The following is a 16,114-nucleotide window of genomic DNA, read 5'->3' as shown; positions in this document are numbered from 1 at the left end:
GCAAATTGTCAAAGAGTTCTGCTGTGCAGTTAATCATCTTTTCTCCATTACAATTTGTAAGTGCCAGGCATATACACTGAACCATCTTTATAATATAGATATCACAGGTATATAAGTATTATATGAATCAGCTATTAAAAAAAAAAAATACAAAGAGTGCTTGCTACCTCACATATTTGTAAATCTTTATGCAAAAGACACCCCTCCAAATATTGTGGAGGCAGCCACATTTAGCTGTCATCATTTTTATGACAGTACTTTAATCAGATCTGCATCTCAGTTATATTTGCGTGCTCCAAGCTACTCCATCTAGAATTTCATACATTAGGATTTTTGTTTATTTTTTTTTGTTTGTTTGTTTTCCAAAGAGAAGCCATTCCTAGTGGGAAAACAAAACAAAACAAAACAAACAAAAATGAGAGAAGGAATCACCTAAGAATGCTGGCTTGTTGCTCGTGTTATTTTTTTTCTTTTAATAGAAGTGGGACTGAGGAAAGACTCTACCTACATTGAGATGTTGATGGTGCCTATTAGGCCACCAGCACTAGCTCCAACAGTTATTCTCCAGCCCACCCAGCCAAGGCCAAATGCAAAGGCTTTCATCTTTTCTCTGAGCTAGAGCCACTGCCTCACCAGCACCAATTGTGAAAGATGCCTTGATTCAGGACCTTGCCTTTCTCAGTGGTTTTTCTGAGGTGATTCAATGACTCAGAATTGCTCTTTTAGAAATGAGATAAGCTTTCCTCCTTTTTGGGTTTTATGGTTTAATCCCCAAAACTGGACTTCTGAGTGATGCAGATATATATATTCCAAGGACAGCCTGATTAAGTTACCTGCCTGCCTCTGTTCATGCCTCTTTTAAATAACCTTAAAGTCCCTTATTTCTGTGGGACAGTACAGATGCAGAACCCAGCTTCCTTATAATGTGTACTAATAATTAGGTAAAACTACAGGTTTTGTTGGAGTACTGAGGAATTCCAGGGTAAGTGGGCTCAACTCCAAAGGTGTCATTGCCGTGAGTGCTCACATCTCCCTCCCTCCAATCAATTTTCCCTCTTCAGGCAATTCTGTGACAATTTGGTTAATTTTAAAAGTCACACCTTCAATAACTTTTTGCAGCTCTTTTGTGCAATTTTCTTTTTGGAACTCAGTAATACAAAGCATCCAGATTATTAGTGTTTATTAGCCCAATAACTTTTGGAAGTCAGTTTTATAACGTGTATACTGCAGCATTCCATTCAGATCAAAGCAAACAAACTGCTCTAATTGGTTTTGAGATCAAATACACAGAGCTTTACATTCACTGATCTACACGTGGTTTAAATTATCTACATTGTACAATCCTGGACTTCATATTTCATGCTGTACAGTAAATAGAGCACATGTGGCTTGGAATGTATCTACTCTATGCTTTAGTGCTCATACTTTTGCCCTCTAACCAACAGGATCACTTAAAGGTACTGGCAAGAGCCTAATAAAAGTTGATTGCAATAGCCAGATTCAGACCTGATGTGGCAGGATACTAGTTTATTGATTTCAGTGGGGTCTGCAGGTGCTAAAAGTAGTGTTGAGCCTTTTATGTGAGGCTCCAAATGCATGCAGACAAAGAGTCAACACAGTACAGAGTCAGTCCTGACCTCTCTTTCATCGATGTATTGGATTACTCTGGATGACATGAACAGAACAAGTATGAGAATATGTGCGTGCGTAGATATTTAGATTGCAGAATTACACCTCTTTTTTTTTTTTTTTTTTTTTCAATAAATAGTGTTTACCTAGATAGAAGTGGGCTTTTTTATATTACTACCAATAAAATAATTATATTCAAGCCCCTCTCCTGAAGACTACAAATTTTTTTGTTGATTTCAATGAAGAAATACAGAGAGGTTGGATATTATTTAATTTTGTTTGAATGACACTTTTAAAACATGCTTCAAGTAAGTACAAAAAGTTCACTTTAAGGGAACTTTGGTGCTAAAAGGTATTTGAAGTACCAAAATAAATGAATATTCCAATTTTGATATTTTTTGTAGGTACTTTTGCTCTTCCAGAAATACATTAGTTTGCCCACAAAGTTACAAAGCCATTTTCAAATGTTCAAAATGAGTAATATTTCAAATACTGCAGGGAATTGTTGATTACTGAAGTGAGGTAGAATGTAAAGCCTGGCATAGCCTGAATATCTGCGTGCATTTAACTAGCTTTCTCACTTCCCAACACTTTTGGCACCAATAAACCTGCAGGCACACTTGCTAGGGAGCTGTCACTAACTTGTCTCACAGTAACAGCCTTCACAGCTGACTATAGTGAAATCTTTGTCAAAGCTTCTACTGATGCATGTTTCTTGATACCACACTGTTTGGAAAGAAGTGTAACAGAAACAGAAAGGCTTGGGATGTTTTCAGAGAGGGAATGCAGAGGGGATACACAGCTGTAACTGGACATCTGCTAGTACAGCAGGGTAATGCGAATACAAGAGATGAATTCCTCATTTTACTATGGTGCATTATTCAGGAATTAACCATACAACCAGCAATGCTGAAGGATAAAATAAAATTCTAGATCAAGTTATAAACCATTCTGCTGCCATTAAAATTAAAAAAAAAAAAAAAAAAGAAAAAATGGTCAAATCTTTCCTGGAAAGAGCATATTTTGCGAGTGTTCCTGACTGAGGGGAAAAAATGACAAATACCAATTTTCAGCACTTCCTTCAGTTTGGGATGTAGGAGGTTGGTGTGTTTGTAAAAAGTGCAGATACAATCAGCAGCAAGCAGGCTTGATTTATCAGTCAGGGTGATCTATTGATGTCAGCAGAGGTGGGAGTGAAATATCTGAATATGCTACTAACAGCTGAAACTTGTTTGTACCCTTGGAACTGAACTTAGAGACCACTTAAGCATTCCACTCATGACTAAGAGATTCGCCTGGAGAGAAAAGGTTTAAGGACCTGACCAAAACCTCAACCACCTTCATGAGGTAGGGCCATGCTACCTGGCTGTTTTATATAACCTGCTGATTGTTTCTCCCACCTGCTGACAAGATGCTGATGAGTCATCCTTTCAAACCATGTGGACATGCAAGAGTCCATAACAAATTTCAGGTTGGAAAAAAGGCAAAGGTAGTTGTCATCTATGGCTCTGTCCATACTGCTAAGTGAAAAAGGGAGCAATCCAAAGCATGGGAATCAAGTGGCACAGACTTAAGTTGTGCACTCACTGTGCAAGGCACATCAGGCTGACTTACTCTTCCTATTCTCTGTATGGTACATGATCCATGATATGACAGGAGGGCATGTAGAGTTGTGTGAGGCTTCTGGGGTAGTGCTGATGGGCAGACTGATCCATAATGACTTTTTTGGGCAGTCCTTGGAATACACTCTAATTATTGTCTTGAGAGAGCTAGCCGGAGTGGTCCCAACCAGAGCCACAGGGTGAGCTGATAATTAAGACATCTGGACGCTCAAAAGACCTGTGCTTCAGCATGCTGCTTAGCCTTCTTTGATTCAGTAAACTTTATTCAGTAAGGAGCTATATGCCCAGTATCAGCTAAGGACTATAATGCTAAATGAGGAGGGCAGAAGGGCTCAAGAACACATGCAGAAAGTTATGGCTAAACAATGCAGGTTTCTTTTTTTTTTTTTTTTTTTTTTTCTGCTACTTGCTCACCAAGGATTTATTCTGTCTCTGGAAACACTTATGTTAATGCATTCTTCTGTAACTCATTTTTGTATATATTTTCCATATTTTCTCTCCTATTTTATTTTGTTACCAAAGGTTACTTACATGCAAATAGAAATATTTTGAGGGTTTCTATTTAAGTTTTTCTGCATCTTTCTGATGTCCTGCATGCATGTTTTTTTGTTTGTTTTTTTTTTTTTTTTTTTTTGCTTAAACTCAAAACTCGTTGATTATCCAAGCTGAATTGCTTCTGAGATGAGAGCATTCCTCACAGACAGCTTACAAGGGAAAAGATGGGTTGGCTGTAACAGGGACATTTACTAAGGAAAAGTTAAAATCCATACCAACATTAGCCCCCATAGCAGCTTGTCTGGCTGTGAAACCTTAAAGAGCTCTTTAAAAGAGAGCTCAAAAAAATTGTGCAACCAGTTTCAGCAGATATGGACTTATCAGGAGGTGCAGGCACATTCAGGAGTCCCTTGTTCCTGTGCCCTTCTGCTGCAGCTGGAGAGAAGCCATGGTGATATGTAGTCAGGTAGGCACATGGGGGGAAGGAGAAAGGGAAAGAAAGAGTTTGCACATGTTTCTGTGTGTATCTGGTTTGGTCTGTTCTCCACAGAGTTAATTTTCCCTCCCAATAGCAGGCTTTACCAGCCTCATTCCCCTTCTCAGGTAGAAACACATCTGCCTCTCATTTCTCTTGTCTCTTAGCAAAAGATGAGAGAAATGATAATGTTTTCCTGATTTTCCGGATTTATTTTTTTTTAAAACTTGTGTTGTACTACATCTCTTTCTTAATGTATGTATTTAGTTTACTTCGCTTTTCTCTGACATGAAGATTGAAAGCAGTAAGTGTCCTAGGTCAAACTCAGCTGGGAGAAAACAGTGCAGATATGGGTGACATCCAGTAAATCTGCAGGAGTCGTACTTGGACCACCTACCTAGCTTCTGCGTCAAGACTGCTGCAGCATATAAATTCAAGACAGCAGTGTGCAGTTCCTACAGCCTGCTATCCAGAGTTGCCTACTTTAGGTTTCTCTTGTAGTTATAATTCTAGGGTAGGCTTAATACAGATAGGTTTAATAAAGCTCTCTGAATTTTTATCAATATTGAATTTGTCTTTGCTTGTATACAAAATAAAATACACTAGAAGTCTCCTCATTTGCTCCAATTTATCTTTTCTCTCTCTCTCTCTTTTTTTTTTTTTCCTTCTGAGAGTGAAGAAATGGAAAACACCGCTTAGATTGCTTTGTTACTAAGAAAACTAGGAGAAAAGTTTAAGCTTAAGTTTCTCTTTACTTTTTTTTTAATAGCAAAATTCGTTATTCAACCTACATGTTTGTTTTTCAAGGTTTTTGGCTCAGTTTTAGAAGTGTGACCATTAGTAGTTTATGTTCTCTAAAGCACACTTCTCTTTAATGGCTACTGCTACCTTTGTAGTAAAATGGCTTAAAATGTTTAATTTTAGGTTTCTAAAAGTAAGGCATTTAATCTAAGCTAGTTGAATCAGTTCCCTTTACAGTGAATAAAGAAAAATAGGCATTTCCAAGAGATGTTTCACATCTCTCTACTGATTACAGAAATAGTAGAATAGTCTCTACTAGACTATAAACCAGTTTTTTAGTTGGCTATAAGAGACCTCTCACTTTATAAAAATCAGGTACTGCAGTCATTTTGAGAACAAAAATTAGGAAAAAAAAAAAAAAAAAGATGCTGTTTTCTGAAGAAAAGCTTTGATTTAGAACAGTTGCAAAGTATTTGCAATACTGGTACTCGTGCATGATACATTTCATTAGAAATAAGTGATTTTGTAGAAAGAGTTTCAGGAAAGAGATGTGTGTGCTCAAGTGTTATGATACTCTTTTGTATTCCTTAGATATCTGACTACACACAGATCCTCACAGAATCATAAAATGGCTGTGGCTGGAAGGGACCTGTGGAAATCATTGATCCAATCTCCCTCCTCAAGCAAGGACACCCAGAACAGACAGAGGCTACTCTCTGGGCAACCTGTTCTTGTGCTTAATCACACCTACAGTAGGAAAGTGGTTCCTGATGTTCAGATGGAGCCTCCTGCATTCCAGTTTGTGCCTATTGCCTCTTGTTCTGGCACTGAACACCACTGAAGAGCCTGGCTCTGGCCTCTTTGAACCCTCCCTGCAGGTGTTCACATACATTGATGAGACCCACCCTGAACCTTCTTTTCTCCAGGCTGCACATTCACTGCCTTTCCTCACAGGAGAGGTGCCGCAGTCCCTTCACCATCTTCATGGACCTTCATAGGACTCTCTCCAGAAGCTCCGTGCTTCTCGTGTAGTGCGGAGCCCAGAACTGGACACGGTACTCCAGGTGCTAAGTATTCTCCTGAAATTTTGTGCCTGTCTCTTGAGCACTGTGGTGAGACGATCCCTCCATGCCACCTTCTAGCTACATGTATTCCCATCTCTGCCTGCACTGCACCTTTCACTGTGCAGAAAACTGTTAAGTAAAAATGACCAAGGAGGCTCATCACACAAAGATCTGCCTATTTATTTATACTCAGTTCAGTGTTAATTTTTGGACTGTTCTTGTCTACTTCACCATCACGTTTTCTCGTCTCAGAAGTCCAAAACACACCGAATCTTTTAAACCCAGAAAATCTACACAATAGCAATGTGATCTGTTCCATAAGTGCACCTCAATCATATGGGATGCACCTCATTCACAGTATTTTGTTTCACATCCCACATTAAGCATAAGTAAAGGGATAATGACCTTAAATACCAGACAGTGAATGTCTTACAGTCAAAGAGACAGAAATTATCAAAAGAAATCTTATGGATGGCACATGCTTCTGTATTTGAATTTTAATGATTTCATTTCCAGCAGAGGAATTGATTCTGCAGATTTGATTTATTGTTAGCTCAGCTCAATAGTATTGATTTAGATATTGAGCATGATATGTGCCGCTACAGTTATTGTTTCCCTGAAATAATTTGTTTTGATATATATACATTGATTACATTTTTACTCCTTTAGCAGTACTGGTCATGATAATGGTATGACACGTGAGCACAATGTACTGGTCTCTGTTTCCCGAGCCAGCAATATGACACAGGTCAAAGTTACCAGATGCTGTGCCTTCTTCCTGCTATGTGTCAGGGCAGCCAGTACCTTGTCTCACTCCAGCACCTGCTGTTACACCAACTTCTCATTATTTTTAAAAATAACACATACATTACCACCTAATACAGTCAGTTAATACAACCTGATGGAGCAGGGCAGACAGCTTGATGTTCCCAAAGTGGAAAGTGTTCTATCCCTCTTGTGGGATGCATTCAATAACTAATGCTTCAAAGTCAGAGGGCTCCTCTGATCTGAAAACTTCCCTCTCTCCAGCTTAACTATTGGATTTGTCCCCTTACCTGCACATGTTGCTTATTGATGCCCCTCTGCCTTCTTGGGGAGGAAGGAGGTAGGTGAGATTTTCACAGACACTTGCATAACATTCTGCAACAGTACCAATAAGCGGTACCAAGAAACAAACTCACTTGGTCAACTTGGATATACTTTCATTGTCTTGTCTATGAAAGAATACATACACATATTTTTGGTACAACTGGGAGAGATTATCTTAACAGACTGCCAATTAGTCTTTGTTCCAGCATGAAGGGCAACCAGCTTATCCAGATACTTCTTTCTTCTGATCTCCTCATATCATTAACTTTTGCAGCCGCTTTCCTCAGAGGGTGGGAATCAGATACTTCTCTCTTCAGACCACAGGTCTCTGAACTGATGACCTTTGTGATATTCTGTGTATGGCTCTGCCAATTTCCTGTCTTTTCCCTTTATTTATTTATTTATTTAGAATCTACAGGATATGTCTGGGAATTGCTGGTTTTTGCTTTGCAAAATTTCGGGTTTTATTCAAAATAGGACCACTTCTTGATGTTGTTGTGCACCTGCCCTCACACTTCCTGCAAACAGGTATTTGCCCCTGTTATCTGATTCTGTCTTTGTTGATTAGATGTACCTTAACTGTTCTTAAGCAGTTTCACTTTAGAGAACGCAATCTTCAGTGCAAATCTTTGCTTCTACCTGTTCTGAGCAGCACAGTGTCCACTTCTCACAGGGAATGCTTTGCTTTGATCTTATTGCCAGTTCTAATGTTTTTAATTTGATCTCTAATTATTCCCTATAATAAGTGTTTCAGTTCATGTGTCTTAGCTTTAATATTAGGGTGATTAAGCACTTGGTGATCCTGCTTGGCAGCCACCTTCTAGTAAAGAAACATATCATTCCCTGAAAACATTCCTACAGGAGTCCAAGTGCTGTAGAATTTTTAAATGATTTTAGGAATACATATCCTTCTTCATGTTCCCAAGGACTAAGGTATAGCTCACCTCTATGCTGAGCCTGTCATAAAAGCCCACGTGGAATACTTCTGGATTTTGTAATTGCATTTGCTTTGCAGTGCAGCCACTGTTTCTTGATCTGCTTTTCTAAGTTGTTTTTTAAACATGAAAGATTGTGTAACAAATAAGTGCTCTCTTAGAGAGAACTTTATATCTTGTTTTCGCCAACCTTTGATGGACCAAGATTGAAAAAGATTATGAGCCACTCGTATGGCATGAAAAAGTCTGCTGACTATTGTAACATTATAAAACATTGGCTATGCACATCATTGTAGATGGGAATACCATAATGAACTGAATTAATTATAGCTTGCTAACTTCTTCAGTGCATGTTTCCAAAGCTGTAGTTAATACTTTATTTTTGACATAGAGTAAACAAGTGTAAGTTTCAAACAGGAATTGAATTTATGCAGCTGTTAAAAGGCACAGAGCTGTAATTTAGAGATGAAACTGACTCCTTTTTAATTCCCTTTTTATCTAGAAAGTAGTTTCATCTTTCAAAAACAGAGAGAGATTTTTACCTTACGGTAAAAGTAGGGATGTTTTTCCTTGCTTCATTTAAGAAAGTATAAAATTCCTTTTATTTTAAATTACGAATTAGAAACATAAATATATTTATGCAAATCATTGATATATATACATAATCTTTAAGAAACTATTTTGGCTTCATAATCATTCCAAGGCATACCTCACTGGATTCATATTGTTTCTATGCTCTTTACAAAGAAATAAGCATTCCAAAAGCTGTAAATCCATTTGTAAACATTTTCACACACCACCAAAGGAAAAAGATATGCATTTTAACTTTGATACATTCTCTTCTTTTCCAGCTCAGCTGCAGCTTTTAATTCCCTCTGTTGATAAACCCGTTTGTCAAACATATCCAATGGGAATTTAAAACAGACGCTTATTTCAATACAGGTTTATGAGGATGTCGTAGGTCAAGGCAAATAGATTATAACAGGAAAAAATATTGGATTAATGGCACCTGTTCTCATAGATGATTTCCATGTTTGTCTCTCAGGGATCAAGAGAAATTAATCACCTCTTATATATTCTAGACATTTCTACTTGTTCTTTTCCAGGGTACACAAGAGTCAACATTTGTCAATATTTAATTGTTTCACTGTTACTGGATATTTCCCTCTGTAAAACTGTGCAGTAGGAGGGTTGTAAGTATGGTAATAAGCATCTGTACTTGCTGCTTTACCAAAACTCTTTGTTACCATTTATTCCTAGGGCCATGGACAGCAGACAATGTGCCCTTGGGAGCCTTCTCCATGGCCAGCTGATCTTCTCCTTGTCAGGTAAGAACCTTTTCCACACCCTGCCACACTGAAAAGATTAGTCAGAAAGTGTCAGCCCTAGGTACATGCTCATGATTCAAAGCCAGGGGGTTTTATAGGCTGTAGCAATCTTGGCCCTCTTTTCCAGTGACACAGCCTCTGTCAGAGAAAACTTACACCCTGAAGAACACAGCTTTCAGTCTCTCGTCACGAAAAATGAAACACTGAAACTCAGAAATACAGCACAGTTGAGCAATCAGTAAGACACTGAAGCTGTTATTTTTTTAAGAAACATTTAGATTATAACTGCTTTGCTACAATGATCATCTCTTTGTTCTCTGTGTGGCTCTCAGCACAGGAAAGTCCTGGTGCACGTAGATGTACAGTCTGTTGTGATAGATGGTTATTGTCTTCATGACAAGTATCCGAGTTGTCCCATTGACTTTCCTCAGAGCAAATAGGTCAACTGCTGCTCCATTTTTTTTGGAAGGAGTAGTGTCAAGGGCAATCAGCTCTTGAGAAAGGAAGTTCAAATCAAGTCCAAGCAAAGACGAAAAACAGGTATGTAAAAGGGCATGTGCGGGCCAATTAAAAGAGTAGCTAAAGATCATACCTTGGCCTGTTTTTTGACAAGTCTATTTTACATTAAAAGTATTGATGACCACACAGCTAGCACAGTACTGCAAAAGGGCGGGACACATGCAAATGTTTCCAGCAAAGAGCTCACAGACTGAGCAACTACTGTTGCTCAAAGGAATCCTCAGTCCCTGTGGCAAGCCTGGTATCACTTTTTTTTGTCTTTCCCACTAATTCACTTTCTTAGACTCCTTCCAATCTACTTTTCAGCTTGTCCATGTTATTCCATATCATGTTTTCATTTTTTATAATTTAGTTTAAATTCAGCTGGGTAGGAAAAAGCAACATAAGTATTTACTGTTACTACATATTACTTATTCAATGTCAAAATTCTTCTGTATTACTAACACTAGTAGTTCCTGTTCCTTTTATAAGCTGAAAATAAATCTCAATTATGATCAAAATTTTTGTTCTACAAGTCTTGAAAATGCTAACTTCTGATTTCACCCTACAAGGACACCCTGCCTTTGATATCAGCTTTGCAAAGTTCAAACCATAATTGCATGCATATGCAACCTGAGTCAAGTTTCATTTGTCAGGAGTATTTCTGTGTTCTAAATTCATCCAAAGAATGTGTTTTTTTTTTTTTTTTTTGAGCAAGCCAGCAACAGATATCTTTCAAGTGATCCCTAATTACTATTCAAGTAAAGATTCCTAAATCCTTTTTTTACAGTATCTACCTAATGTCAATGCATTGAATTTAAAATGGGATAGGTATTACAAACACCTACATCTATTCAAAAATAAAGTAATTTATTTGCTTGCAATGGTTGTTTTTTGAAAAGAAGTTTTCTTCAGGTCTGTGCCACTCTTGCAAAGAAAAAACAATGAAAATGAAGACATTTTCTACTTGACATAAGATTTGTTGTTTGTTTTAATAAGATTTGTTTACCTTTGCGTGTGTATGTAAACATACACTCTTAGGATATGCTTATGATGTTGCTGCAAGGCTTATTCTGAAATGTATATGCTCCATTTGGGATTGTTTATCAGCAAGAGGAATAGTCTTGCAGTTAAAATGATATCTCTAACATGTTGCTAGCTATCTTTCTAACTCTATATTTGGTTGATACCTATGCCCTCTTGAAACTGGCAGAGAGTTTTTTGAGTGGGCACAGTGCCACCCCAACAGATGGTCACAGGAAAAGGCATGCCAGAGAACCAGTATGTGCATCATGTTTGAGTATTAAGGGATGGATTTCCATCCAAGAATGTCAAAACAGCAGTCAACGCAGAACATCTGAGCTTATGGTTAAGGGGATATGCTGACTGTTCCTGCTCAGAGCTGGATTAACATTCAAAATGATGATTTAAACAAAAACACAGAGAGAGAGAGGGAAAGCCTTCTCCAGCTGTGAGATTTTGGGTCTAACAAATCACGAATAGAAGGAAAGAGAAGTATTTAATGAAATCTCCACCCTTAACAGTTCAAGTAACACATCAAGCCCCTGAAATCTCTCCAAGTAAATAAAAATAGGCTTCCATGGCATGGGTCAATTTCCTGGTGAATAGCCTGACTGATGGCAGAAATTAGACCTGCAGATTACACAGCATGGTAGCCCATGTCTGCTTTCTGTTAAACACAACCCAGTCCTGTTCAGAGTATGCCACACACCATGTCAATTCAAATTGGCATGCATTGGTGAATAACACCGCGTTCATTCCAAGAAGGTCTAGTGCATCTGCAACTGACAACACTCTGCACTGGGAAAATCAAAATCCTAATGCAAAGGAGTAATTCTAAATTATGTGTTCTGTACCTTTCTGTGCATTTGTTATGCTGATATACAGTAAAAGTAAAGCCTTGAAAGAAACATATTGAGTAGTTTCATTTGGATCAGGGCTAACACTTCTTTTTAGAAAATAAAGACATTGCTAAAGAAAAAGTTATACAGTTCTAAGGATTATAGTGCAAAGGTAAGAGTTGGTGTTGTTTGGGGACAGAATTATTAAGAAACTTTGCGTGTTCTTTTTCCTGGGCTCAAGAATGAATTGATCTTTGGAATTTATTTTAAAGTCAGAATCAAAGTTGTAAATCAGAGAAGATGCTGAGTGGAGCATGAGAAAAAGCTGCCATTGACTACTGTTGAGTTACTATTGAGTTACATTATTACCATTGATGGCTACTGGCACTGAAGAAGAGAGAGTACCGAGCATCCTCTCACCCTGTATCTTGTCTGGCTCATTTTAAGTGGTATCTTTGACATTTAGGTTGTATCTGCACAGGAATATTGTGCTGATCTCCTTATTTCTTTCACTGAAAATAAGTGTGGCAGCTCAATCCTAATATACTGTTCATTCCACTTTGCTATCTAAGTTAATCTAATTTCCTTGTTAATCACAGTGTCAATGAAGCTTTGTGTTTATGCATCTTAATTGCAAGACCTTTCATGGAAATAAAAAATAAATAAAAAAATAAATAAAAATAAATAAAAAAAAGAACAGTGCAACTATCTAGTTCTACCAAAAATCAATGTTCCGATTCATCTTGCTGTTGCACGTGTACCTCAAATTACGCAAAATCTGAGAAGTTAACAAACTGCCTGATTACCATTATTTTTTCACAATATTATTTCTTAACTACTGCAGCACAGTGGAAAATAGCACTCTGCTGAATGTCAGCAGCAGCATAAGCATTGGTAAGAACTGGATAGAGAGCGTTTATGTCTGCTGAGAGCAGATCTGCTAACAAAAAGAAGAGATAAAATATTACTTTCTCAATGTCAGTCTAAACAGTTAAACAAGAAGGTTTAAAGCATAGGAAGACTATGGAAAATAAAGAGCATTTTCAAAACTCCTTTACAGAATAGTACAGAATATATATTTCTCATTACTCACAGGGTTAATACTAAAACAGACATCTTATAGGACAATTTTATGAGATGTGATCTCTATACCATGCAGGATAAGGAGAAAAAACAAAAACAAAACAAAACAAAACAAAACAAAAAAACAAACAAACAAACAAAAAAAAAAAACAGGCTTTGTCCCATGTAAGAAAAGGTGCTTGAAACCAACCCTTTATCTAAGCCTCTTCTGCCTCCAGACTGATGCAGGCATTTTCACCTTTTCAAAATTCACTGGAAAAGTGCCCCTTCAAAACTCTGCTTTCATAACACTCTGCAAACATGACCACCTAAGTTCCAAAACCAGCTCTTCATCTACTTTCCTCCATCCCTTCTCTCCCCTATAGTTCATGATGTGATAGATGTTCTCCAGGTGATGACCGGAGAATCTGTATTGGCCAAGGAATGGCAAGTACAAGGGCAACTGGAAAAACAAGTACAATTCTAATTCTTGTTCCTAGAGGACATTTAATTTATGGACTTAATTTTAAAAACCTAATTTAAAATTTATGGACCTGTTTAAAACTAAGGACGTATTTACAGATAAACATTAAATTAGTTAACAGTTATATCTATTTCGGCGAAAAATGTTTTCCCAGAGGTCAGCATAGGAAGGAAGTCTTCTTCCTGACTGACTTTTAACCAGGGTCCAGGATGAGATTTTCAGCTGAGCTCTGTCCTACTATGCCACATACTCTTAGCCATGCCTGTATTAGCTAGATTACAAGAGCTGCACCAGTCTCCCTAGTCTTTATGCTGTGATAACATTTGTCATTTCTCTAGATTCGTAGTGCTGCATTCTACTGCTCCAGGTGTGATAATTTCCAGATTAATTCTTCCAAGAAAGATTAAACATTTGAGAAATTATATTGATTTTAGGTAGGTGAGATAGTTGGAAAGTAGTAAGATGGTAATTGCATACATAATCACATAAATTGTGCAATTGTGCATCTGCAGGGAGATATTGATTACCCAGAAAACATTAAAAAAATCAAGCAAAGCTTTCATCTCTCTCCAAAATAGTCTGAATTCTTAACAGAAGTAGTTTTCCTTACAGTTATACTGTGAAATAGCATATGTTTGAAGTTTTCCTTCCAAGCAGTTTCTACAGAGACTTGAATTTTAATCTTCGTATTATGGGAAAACATGGGGACTGTTAGCATTTGTCCAGTGGCCTAATGATGGGTCAGAACTGCTGTGTTATAAATGTATCATTCTTAGAAGAAAAGAATGAAGGAAGTGAGATGAATATGAAGCCATGGGAACAGAGCTGCAGGGAGAGAGAAAACTACATTATATTGAGTGTGATTGTCTGTATGCAGTATTTCCATAGCATCCAGAGTTGTTGAGGATGTAGTTTTTGACTGCCCCAACAAATTCTCTTGTCTTAGACTCCCATGTCACATAAACAACGCTGAGAAATTTCTGGGCTGCTTGTTTACGCCAAACATTTTGCATAGGATGCTGGCTTCAGTCTTTCTGTCCATACCACAACTCTCTCCTTTGCAGATGAAATCATTTGCTAAAGATTGGTCCAATTCCTCATAATAGGCATGCTATCAGAACTCCTTTCCTGGCCTCTTATTTCCAGATACTCTCTTAGCCTTTCTTTGCTCTCCTTTTGCACAGTGGCCCTAGCTCCGGGGGTGCTTCCATATCTACATTCGCTTTGATATACCAGCATCCACACCCTACTGACTCTGACCTAGATAGAAGTGAATGAACAATTCTCAGAAGCCTAGGACTTCCAAAATAACCTAGGTCAAAGCACTTGAGAATTCGTTAATGCATGTTAAAAAAAAAAAAAAAAAAAAAAAAAAAAAAAAAAAAGGTTTCTTGGAAGTAGGAGACAGTTTTGCACCATTATCCATGAGTCCTTCTGAGTTTTCTTTTTCAGCTCCTGGTACATTGTGCAGGTTTCTTTTTTCCCCCCATTGGTGCTCAAAACTGATCACCTGGAAGGAAGAAGACACTTGAAAGATAAAACCTTGAAAGTTCAAGGACTTGTATTAGCCCTCTGAAGCTCTTCCCAGAGATTTGATTTTTGATAAGGATATCATCCTCAAATCAGGTACCACTCCTTATTTGTCCAGTCTCCTAATGTTGAACAGATCAGAGCTACTGCACAGAAGTGCCTCTTTCCGGAGAAAAAGACTGAAAGAGGAAAAATGAAAATTCAAGAGAACACCCTGGGCTGCAAAAAGGGCTATTTCAGGAGGTGTGGAGTTCCTGATGATCTCAGAAAACTCAGGAAACGAGTAATTGAGTAAATGTAACAGCTCTTTTACTTGGGATAATGGTAGTTCTTTGTATTTTTTTTTCCACCATAAAGAATAAAAAGACCTGGTATAATGGAAGCACATATCTGTATATCTTACTTTCACGTATTAGATATAAAATGAACCTGACACCCCACTGCAGTGCTCGAGCTTTAGTGTAATACACCTCCAATGGTTTTCAAGCAGTTGGTAACACCCTTGAGTAAAACAGCCGTGGAACAGATCCAGAATATATATTATTTATTATCCACAAGGGACTGCAAATGGCAGCATATGCATCCTCCAAGAAAGTGGGGCTGGGTGAAGACTTGAATAGTTCTCATAACATTTTCCTGGTTTTGTTTCTCACCTTTCAGGACTTTTGTATTTGAACAAATTCAGGAAACAGTAAACTGCCTGCAAACCCCTGCAAAGTCAAAAGATCAGTTATAATGATTTAACTAGAGAGCTGACACACCTCTACTGGAAATGATCCATTTTTAAGATGAAAACTATGCAAAAGTGAAATTAATTTGCAGTTTGTGACAAATGCCAGCATTCTCTGTATTTGAGGGTTTTGAAACCAAATCTGAGCAAGCACTTTTTGGCAAAATATGAGTGTTTCTTGATCAAACTTTTGGCATGACTTCTCTACTCCTTCCCTGCACCTTCTGAAACATTTTTTCATTACAATAATAAGAAAACAACTTTATACCTGAGTTTTTATGTATAATATATATACATAGGAAGGTGAGAAATTTTACTGGCTACTTTTTTTCTTTTTTCCAAAAAGCTTTTTGATTGGTAATTACAAATCCATTTATACTATAACCTATTCACAACACAGAATCACAATATCTAAATCCTGATATGTGCAAAAATTTCACTTCTGAAGTCTTAAAGCATGCCGTCGGGTAAGGAAAACAGTGCAGAACTAGTGATTTAAGGGATAAGAAAGATTTTTCTGGATGATTTATTTAATATGTAGTGTATATTTTTCTCCCTTCATTATATACC

General features: G+C 37.5%; 1 long non-coding RNA gene across 2 annotated transcripts in view; it reads left to right on the top strand.

Moving 5' to 3' along the window:
- Window positions 1–16,114, top strand: part of LOC311434819 — a 74,679-nt gene that overhangs the window by 17,960 nt on the left and 40,605 nt on the right. For both annotated transcript variants that reach the window (XR_014691748.1, XR_014691749.1), the window contains exon 3: window positions 9,311–9,378. This is a non-coding gene — a long non-coding RNA (uncharacterized lncRNA). The remainder of the gene's footprint in view (window positions 1–9,310; window positions 9,379–16,114) is intronic.

The sequence above is a fragment of the Aythya ferina genome (genome assembly GCF_964211825.1).
Source record: "Aythya ferina genome assembly, chromosome: 1".
In the NCBI taxonomy this organism is placed as follows: Eukaryota; Metazoa; Chordata; class Aves; order Anseriformes; family Anatidae; genus Aythya; species Aythya ferina.
The sequence above is the reverse complement of the archived record's forward strand: the minus strand, read 5'-3'. Positions and strand labels throughout refer to the sequence as shown.